The following is a 10,057-nucleotide window of genomic DNA, read 5'->3' as shown; positions in this document are numbered from 1 at the left end:
TATCAATTTTGACAAAATGTTGGTCATATAAAACATATATTTCAAACACACACTGATTTGACCATTTTGACTCAACATTTCTCACAAATATTCAAAACAAAATGTTTGTATTTCCAAACGAAAAACAAAATTTAAAACTTCAACCATAAACAACACTTTAACTTTTCAAACACACTCAGGTTCAATCTGATACGTCAAATTGAATTCACATGAGTAACCTTAAAATAAATAAGACATAAAATATTTTTGGATTTTCTAAAGTTTATACTAAAATACAGCAAAAATATTTTTGTATTTTTCATAAAATGAAAGCACACATGCAACAACTAAGATACCGAAAGTAATCTATATGCAGATGCAATGTAATCATGCAATAATGCAAAAATTGAAACATGCAGGCTTTAAAATGCAAAATGTTAACATCACAAGTTTTCGCAATGCAATCATATAAGCTAGGAATTACTAACAATGCAAAACATCTTATTTACAAAAACTCAACCATACATGAATTAAACTACATCATACTAAAATCAAACATACGATGCATCAAATATTTTTGCAAGTTATTGCACTTAATCTTGAGAAACTTAACGTTCATTTATTTTCATATATAATAAAGCATATACAGAATAACTTTCAAATATATCAATAAATATTTACCAACTTTCACCCTAGACTTCGATAACCACGTTAAATTAATTACTTTAATATTTTTCAATGTTAGATTTTGATCACAAAGTCAGTCCTCATTTGAGATCGCACGATGTATCAGGTAGAACAATTGAGCACAAACCTGTTGACGTTGTCCTCTTATCACATCAATGTACTTTCAATTTGACTGAACAGAACCATCTCACGATGTTTCTAGCAACCCTGTCAGCCATGAGCTTCTACCTTAAACTTACACTTTTCGTTTCAGATAACATTGTTAATCTCAAATTTATTGCATACTTTGAAAAGACGCATACCGGCCGCTATAAACCCCATACTTAAACGGAAATAGTATGATGTATGATGTTGGATGGATGGAAGTGATATATATATTTGAGTGATGGAACGCTAAGATACCTTTCAAAAGATATTCCCTCTATCCAGGTCAATAGGTACAATCCCATACCACAGACAAAAGATGTAAAGTCCACCAAATGTGATGTGAACTGAATGATTTAAGTTTTCTATATCTGATGATCTGATAAATTTCTCCCCCTCGGATGTAGATAAATAAATCTTCCAAATAAATCTCCGATGGTATTATCTATTGTCTCAGACTTAGATAACATAGGAATCTCGGAAGCTGTGCTCAATTCTTGATCCACGATTCTCTTGCAGTAATGTAGTGCATCATGTTATTTACAACGTTGAATAAAAAGACATAAACAGAACATAACTTGCAATTTTAAATTTTTATTTTTTTTTGAATTATCTGATGTTGCCTTTTCTCCATAAAACAAACAAAATAAATAAATAACTGTTTATTTATTTATTGCACCACTGTCTTTGACTTTAGTAGAAACTGCACAGAAAACCACACTTCTAATGTTGAAATCTAGAACCCGATGAAGTTGTAAGGTACAAATCATTCCGTGTCTGTGAAACAAGATTGCACTTCTCAACCCTTCAAGAGAAAACACCTCCCTTTGGGTACCCGATATGTATGTTGTAGAATTTCAGTCCAAGTAATAAAGGTAAATAGAAACAAGTATGCATCCTAGACAAAGTATTCTCACCTTGGGGACTCACAAAATTATCCTTTGCTATCGAGTATAAATCGTAGTAGGGGAGACCTCAACCGTCTGTTGAGTTTCTGAACAATCATTTCTCAGTACATATTCAGTGATAAGTAGGTGACTACCCTCAACCGCTGTAAATCTTTCCATGATTTCCTCATCATGATATTTACGCTTTGTTAATGTGATCATCTCTATCTAGAATTAGGCCAATAAAGTCCACTAACACATGATCAGTCATCCTGTATAACTTATTTTCCACAACTTACATGTCAGTTCAGTATTGCAATCACTTCCCCATAACATAGAATAAGTAACTCATTTTCAGGTTTTTCAATTTTTTATGGATTTTCAATTTTTCAATTTTTATTTGTTTTTCTGGTTTTTCCGATTTTTATAGCTTTTTGATTTTCTCTGTACAAAAGCATAAAACTATCTAAAACATAAGCAAACATGCAGAAATATCAGCAAAAACGAATCTATCATGCAAATGGAAAGTAAACATGCAAATGATCTACAAACTACCATGCAAAGTTACACATATTATACAAGCAGTTGCAAATCCATCACAACTCAGTCTCAGGTTTCTCTGTGTTAGGAACCTCAGTTTCAGGAACCACGTCAGTAAGCAATTTATTACCTATTTCCTTTAACAGAAAATCAAAGCGTGGTTTGTCAAAAGCTTTTGTGAAGAGATCAGCACTTTGAGCGGTAGTGTCTATCTACACTACATCTATCAGCTTTTTCTCATAGCGATCTCTAATGAAATGGTATTTAATCCCTATGTGTTCGTTTTAGAATGATTTACGGGATTTTTAGTGACAGCTATGGCAGCAGTATTATCAACATAAATAGGAGTGTTAGAAATTTGCAAACTGTAGTCACGTAGTTGCTGTTGAATCCAGATGACCTGAGATGTATAGCTGGCCGCGGTAATGTATTCTACTTCACAAGTGGACGGAGCCACTGCTGTCTGCTTCTTACACTACCAGGTAACAAGTTTGCTTCCCAGAAATTGACAACCTCCTGATGTTGACTTAAAATCTTTCTTACAACCTCCATAGTCAGAATCACTATACGCTGTGAGATCAAAACCATCCTCACACGGATACCATAACCCTAAGCTCGGTGTATCTTTCAAATACCTAAGAATCTTCTTAACCACCAACATATGATGAACATTAGGATTCGCCTGATAACGGGTACACAGACAAACCGTAAACATGATATCTGGTCGAGAAGCTGTAAGATACATTAGAGAGCCTATGATTGCCCTGTATAACATTTGGTCCACTGAAGCACCCTCACAATCAGGAGATATCCCATGATTCACAGACAACGGAGTCTTAGCTGGTCTTTCTGCTTCCATTTGAAACCTCTTCAGAATATCAGCTACATACTTGGTTTGATGCAAAAAGATGCCTTTATCCGTCTGAGCTACCTGCAGACCTAAGAAAAACTTTATCGTTCCCATTGAACTCATTTTGAACTTCTGCTGCATGACCTTCTCAAACTTATCAACCATTCCCTGATCTGTTGACCCGAAGATAATATCATCAACATAAACCTGCACTAACATAAGATGTTATCCCTTCTTCTTGATGAAAAGTGTTTGATCAATGACACCTCTCCTGAAACCATTTTCAATCATGTAGTTGGACAACGTTGCATACTGATGTTAAAGCGAAGGGGTACAAAATAGTTATATTTTTACTACAAAATACTATTAAATACGATACAATTTTACACAAGTTATTTATTTATTTATAGAGTGGATATACCTAAACCTTGCTACAACACTTATAGGCAGTGTACCTAATCGTACAGTAGTGTAGTTTTTAGTAAGTCTGGTTCGTCCACAGGAAACTCGCCAAGTTTAACGTTATATTTTTAAAAACTATATTTGTATATATATATATATATATATATATATATATATATATATATATATATATATATATATATATATATAGTATTATTATTATAAAAGGGGTTTTTACCGTTTAATGACCGGTTTGTCGATTTTAAAACTTAAGTCGCAGTTAAAACCTAATGTAAAATCTTAAATATTTAAAAAACTTAATTTAAAACGTAAAGTAAATGACAATAATTAAAGTAAAACGTAAAGTAAATGACAATAATTAAAGTGCGATGAATTAAAGGGCGATAAAATAAAATTGCGATAATTAAAAAGTACGATAATTAAAAGTGAAATTAAATATGAAAGGACAGTAAATAAAAGTGCAATTAAATATGAAATAAAGGAATTATGCTTATTTAAACTTCCGTAATCATGATGTTTGATGTGTTGATTTTAGTTTATTACCATGGGTTAATTGTCCTTTGTCCTGGATTATTCAATATGTCCATCTGGTTTTTGTCCATAACAGTCCATCAGTCATAAATATAAAGTGCGAGTGTCCTCGTCAAATTATCCTTATATCCGAAATCAAATATTCCAACTAATTGGGGACTTAAACTATAATTACACCAAGTGTCCTTGTATATAATTCACCCCTGTTTTAATAAGTCCATTGACTATTAATCCATTCCCTTGTTCGGTTAAATAAACGATTATTAGTACTTATAAATATCCCCCCATCGTGTCCGATCAAGTGTATATGGTTATTTATAGGTACGTCCAATTGTAAATCTTTATATTAAATTAACAAACTATCATTTAATTAAACAAATATAAAGCCCATTAATAGCTCATAGTCTAATTTCCACAAGTGTCGTTCTTTTGTCCAAACTCCAATTATGGTACAAAACTCAATTACCCAACCTTTAATATTTTAGCCCAACATCACGATTACTTCGGCTTAAATAAGCATAATAATAACTTAGCTACGAGACATTAATTTAAAAAGGTTAAACATAACTTACAATGATTAATAATAGCGTAGCGTTACACGGACAGAATTTCGACTTACACCCTTACAACATTCGCTAACATACCCTTATTATTATAATTAAAATTAAAATTATATATATATATATATATATATATATATATATATATATATATATGTATGTATACGTGAGAGATGGAGAAAGAAAAAGATGTGTTTTTGTTTGCTGAAACTCGTCGTCTTTTATAGATGTGGCCAGCATTTCAGGGCCATGCGACCGCATGGAATTTTCACTTCCAGGCCATGCGATCGCATGGCCTGCTTTTCCAGCTCACATTTTGTTGTTTGCTTCTTGCCGACGGTTTTATAAATATATATAATATATATATAATTTTTAAGAATTATTTATATATTATATTATATTTATGTGCATAGTTAACTTGTAATTTTAGCTCCGTTGCGTCGCGCGTTGAGAATTGACTTTGGTCCCGGTTCCGGATTTTCGAACGTCCTTGCGTACAATTTAATATCTTGTATTTTGCGTTTTACGTCTTGTACTCTTGTAATTTTGAGACGTTTCTTATCAATAATTTGAACCACTTTGATTGTACTTTGTACTTTTGAGCTTTTTGGTCGTTTGCGTCTTCAATTCATCGAATCTGTCTTTTATCTTCACCTTTTATTATTTAAATGAATATCACTTGTAAATAGAACAATTGCAACTAAAAGCTTGTCTTTCTTGAGGGATAATGCTATGAAATATATGTTCGTTTTTAGCATTATCAAATATTCTTACACTTGAGCGTTGCTTGTCCTCAAGCAATATAATCTTGAAAATAAAAATACTAGAATCTCTTCTTTTATTCTTCACACTTTGTACATCAATGATTTCTATACGGCGGTATAAACAATGATAGTAACGTTGTGGTTTACAGTCCCACATGACTATGAAAATTTAGATCCTTTAGGAAATTGGATCTTTATGAAAATAATTGAACTTTGTAAAATTCAATCTAGCTTTTACCCTAGATAAGTTTTTCGGAATAACCCTTTACCGGTGTTTTCAAAATTGTTTTTGTGGGTTTTGTGGGTTTCAGATTTGAAAATTTTAGCTCAAAACTTATGGTTTTGTGTCACCCACTTGCTAACCTTGTATTGGGAAAGCAACACGTCCAGGTTACTTGCTCTGTATATTACCTTTCGGTAAACTACCGTCCGGTTGTAAAGGAAAGCGTTGAACAAGAAACTGTTGAGGCAATGTCCCGTGACATGCTTTTGATTATGGTCTATATCGTGTCGGATGCAATTACTATCATTTGTAGGAGCAATAGTAAAGATCACCCTATAGTTTTTTCGTCTGGTACAAGGTCCTGTCTTCGACCATGCTATGCAACCACCGTTCTTACGGTTGACACCCGATTTGGTTCAGGTGACCTAATGAATTCCGGTGAATTCTTAGGATTTTACGTTCAATGTTAATGAACGCATTGAAAATAGGTTTTCAGAAAACAAATCGGTTTTAATTTGATCAAAATATTTTCTCGTTCAAGCTCGAGTTTAGATATCATCGAATTCCTTGAGTTTGTAATTCTCAATCTTTAAAGCCAATCTCAAGGATTGAGTAATATCAGGCTTAAAAGCTGATTTTTAATCTTTAAGGAGATTATCCTTTCTGGGGGTCTGATTCATTAGTCTTATCAAGCTAATTTGCACGGTGCCCTCCCCATTTTACGAGACAGATCCTCTCATGGTTAGGATAAGTCTGACCACATGGCGACCCTGTTTGATGTTGAGGTCCGTGGATTTCCTGCTGATTTTAGAGATGACTTTTCTAGATTTTTAGTCAACCTACAGCTGGTCTTGACGACAACTTCCTGACCTAAATCAAGAAGCGCGTGTCTTTTTCAGAAGACTTTACTTCCTTTTAATGATGGAATTGATTCATCGTGCAGATCCATCTTTCTTTCAAATATATTACAATAAATTAGGTAAAACTGATTAAAATCATCCAAAACAAAAGTACCTGCAATAATCTTGTACAAACATATGTGATATGTGTTTAAAATAACTTGGTAAATTCTTCCCACACTTAGCTTTTATTTTCCTTTCTTTACCTTTTTATTTTCCTCTATTCCATTTTAAATGAATTCTAACGTTTTGGGTTGTTTCTCCATTTATGTTCTCTCTGAGGTAACAATAATTTCGATATTACAACCTAGTTTTAACGTTCATAAATATGTATAAACATGATTTTGAATTCATTTAATTGAATATTTTTCAAATTTTTACAAAATTTGGCAATTAAACTAAGTGTAAACCCGAGAGAATTTATAACCCTTCCCCACACTTGAGATCATGCAATGCCCTCATTTGCATGAAATCAGACTATAATTATAAATTCATGAGGGTGATTAGTGTAGAAAAGTGATTAAAAATACCGAGTTTGAAATTTCTAATTTCGTCGAATGATAGATGGCGCGCCTCATCGTTCATTTCTTTTGTTGTAATTTCACATATGTTTTGTATCTTATCGTCAAAATTAGTAGCTTTTGCTGAACTTAATGTCAGTCTTTGAAAGTGCACTGTTTTACCATGTTTTGTACATAAGATAAACTACAAACATATATAATATATATATATATATATATATATATATATATATATATATATATATATATATATATTTATAAAACCTTTATTTATTAAAACAATTTAAATGAATGATTTTTAAAATTTTGTTTCCTTTTACATTAGGTAGTTTCGGTATGTTTACCTAGTCCGTCCCTCGACAAAATTTAAAATTTGTCGTTTTTAAAGCTATTGTTTTAAAAGCAAAGATTTTTGGGTTTTTAAATTTTTTTAATTTTTTTTGTATACTTTAGATCAATAAAATTAAAAATAATGATAACAAAATTTGTCGCCCCGCCCTCGGGTAAAGCAATTTCGATTCCATGACCTAGTCTTTAACTTACGACGAATTTTAGAAATCATTTTTTAAACTTAATGAAATAAAGTAATTTTTGTTTTTAAATTCACACAAAACTTAAATTTAAAAAGCATATTAATTTCATACAAAACCTACAAAACAAAATTTCAGAATGGGGGAGAAAACTAGTTCTTTAGTGTCTGCTAGTGGAAAAGACCAATCGGATTCCATTCTCGGAACTACACGAGAACAGGATAACTAACCCTAGACAGCGTTATTTCTTAGAACATTTGAATCTCCCCACACTTAGGTAGCTGTGGTGTCGAATTTGTGATTAACTTCATTGTCAATTTCTCTTGGGCCATAATTAATTTGCATATCTGTGACTTTTGCTTTAAGCCATTGGTCGGATTCCTGTGTAATATCCACAAATTCAACTAGTTTTGCCTTTTCTCTAGGAGATAGATTGGATACTAACCGGTTATATAACTTAAAGTTCCCCTTGATTCTAGCATCGCGAATCCGTTTAATAAGTTTCTTCATTGAACTGTTAATAACGGAGTCATTTAATTTTGTCTCAACAACGGAGTTCTTTGTTATCAGGTCATCATTAGGTGTTACTTCATCTTCCCCACACTTAGGCATTTTATTATTGCTAAGCACTACCGTTGAAGTTGGTAAAACAACATGGTTCTTACATATCGTTTTTGTCGGTTCAACGGTTTTGGTTGGTGGAGTTTTAGACTTTCGACTCACAAAGGTGATCGATTTTTCATTATTACTAAGTGTTATTCTACCCTCTCTTACATCAAATAATCCCCGGTAGATGCTAAGAATGGTCGACCTAAAATTAGAGGAATGTTTGGGTCCTCTTCTATGTCAATGACAATAAATTCGACTAAAAAGGTTAAATTACCCACTTGAACGGGTAGGTCGTCAGCAATTCCAACTTGGTGCTTAATGGTTTGATCAAAAAGTCGAACACTCATCTCTGTTGGACTTAACTCACCTACTCCTAATCTCTTATATAATGAAAGAGGCATAACACTCACACTCGCACCTAAATCTGCTAGTGCATCATACATGACATAATCACTAAGTAGACAAGGAACAATAAATTCACCCGGATCACCCACCCTGGGTGGAGGTTTTGGTGGAACTGTCTTCACCGGGTTTATCTTTACGGTTTTTGTTTCTTGTACTTTCATATTCTTCTTCTTCTTTCCAGAGGTATCACAAACTTTATTACCTATTACTTTCTCATACTCAACTCCTTTTCTTAGAAACGGGATGAGTGGTTTGTATGGTGCCACCACTGGCTTTACATACTCGGGTGGTGGTAGTGTTGTAACTTCTTCATTGTTACTCACGTCTAAAACCTTCCCATCTTCTGATGCTGGTTTTTCAGAATTTGTTGAGACCATATTAACATTCTCATTCCGAGGATTTACTTCAGTATTACTTGGTAGCTTTCCTTGTTCCCTCTCACTCATCATGCTAGCAAGAGTACCTACGTGTTTTTCTAGATTCAAAATGAAAGCTTGTTGAGTTCTTAATGACTGATCAAACCTCTCATTTGTTTGGATTTGAGATGTAATAAATTGTGTTTGAGATTCCATTATCTTTGCCATCATTTCTTCTAGATTTGACTTTTTCTCTTCGGTTTGTTGTGGTGGTTTATATAAACCAGGTCTTTGTTGATTGAAAGTGTTGTTTTGAGTTGGTTGGTTATTCGGACCTTGTTGGTTATACGAGTTATTGTTTGGTCCATTTGGATTGTAAAGAATATTTTGATTTCGATTAAAGTTCGGCCTTGGCGGTTGATAATTATTTTGATAATTATTTCCCGGCCTTTGGTTCATGTAGGAAACATTCTCTCGGTGTTCCATCGTTTGCTCGATGTGACAATCTTTCGTTAAATGTGGTCTAATGCATTGCTCACAACTGATTCGTATTGCGTGAATATCTTTATTCATCTTTTCCATTCGTCTCTCAAAAGTATCTATTTTTGCGGAAAAGGAATCAAAGTCATGGCTAGAATCGATTCTAGCCACTTTAGATGAACGAAAAATATCTTTTTCCTGATGCCACTCATGTGAGTGGGAGGCTGTGTTATCAATAATTTTGTGAACTTCAGTTGCGGTTTTCTTCATAATGGAACCACCAGCTGCTATGTCGATGTCTTTTCGTGTAGCAACGTCGATACCTTGGTAGAATATTTGTACTATTTGATAAGTGTCTAAACCGTGTTGAGGACATCCTCTCAACAACTTTCCGAATCTTGTCCATGCCTCATATAATGTTTCATTTGGCTTTTGCGTGAATGTAACAATTTCTCCTTGAAGTCTCACGGCTTTAGATGCCGGAAAGAATTGTTTAAGAAATTTTTCAACTAAAACATCCCATGTATCAATCGCCCCTTTAGGTAACGATTCTAACCAATCTTTGGCTTCTCCCTTTAAAGTTCAGGGAAATAACATGAGATAGATCTGTTCATCCTCCACTTCTCGGATTTTAAATAGAGTACAGATCCTATTAAAGGTACGAAGATG

General features: G+C 33.3%; 1 non-coding gene across 1 annotated transcript; it reads left to right on the top strand.

The window, feature by feature from the left end:
- Positions 1-9,746: 9,746 nt before the first annotated feature.
- On the top strand, positions 9,747-9,853 carry LOC139860981 (small nucleolar RNA R71). The gene has a single exon (XR_011763604.1). It is a non-coding gene; the product is annotated as a small nucleolar RNA R71 (small nucleolar RNA).
- The last annotated feature ends 204 nt before the right edge of the window (positions 9,854-10,057 follow it).

The sequence above is a fragment of the Rutidosis leptorrhynchoides genome, chromosome 7 (assembly GCF_046630445.1).
Source record: "Rutidosis leptorrhynchoides isolate AG116_Rl617_1_P2 chromosome 7, CSIRO_AGI_Rlap_v1, whole genome shotgun sequence".
Classification (NCBI taxonomy): Eukaryota; Viridiplantae; Streptophyta; class Magnoliopsida; order Asterales; family Asteraceae; genus Rutidosis; species Rutidosis leptorrhynchoides.
Note: the sequence above shows the minus strand (reverse complement) of the source record. Positions and strands in the feature narration are given on the sequence as shown.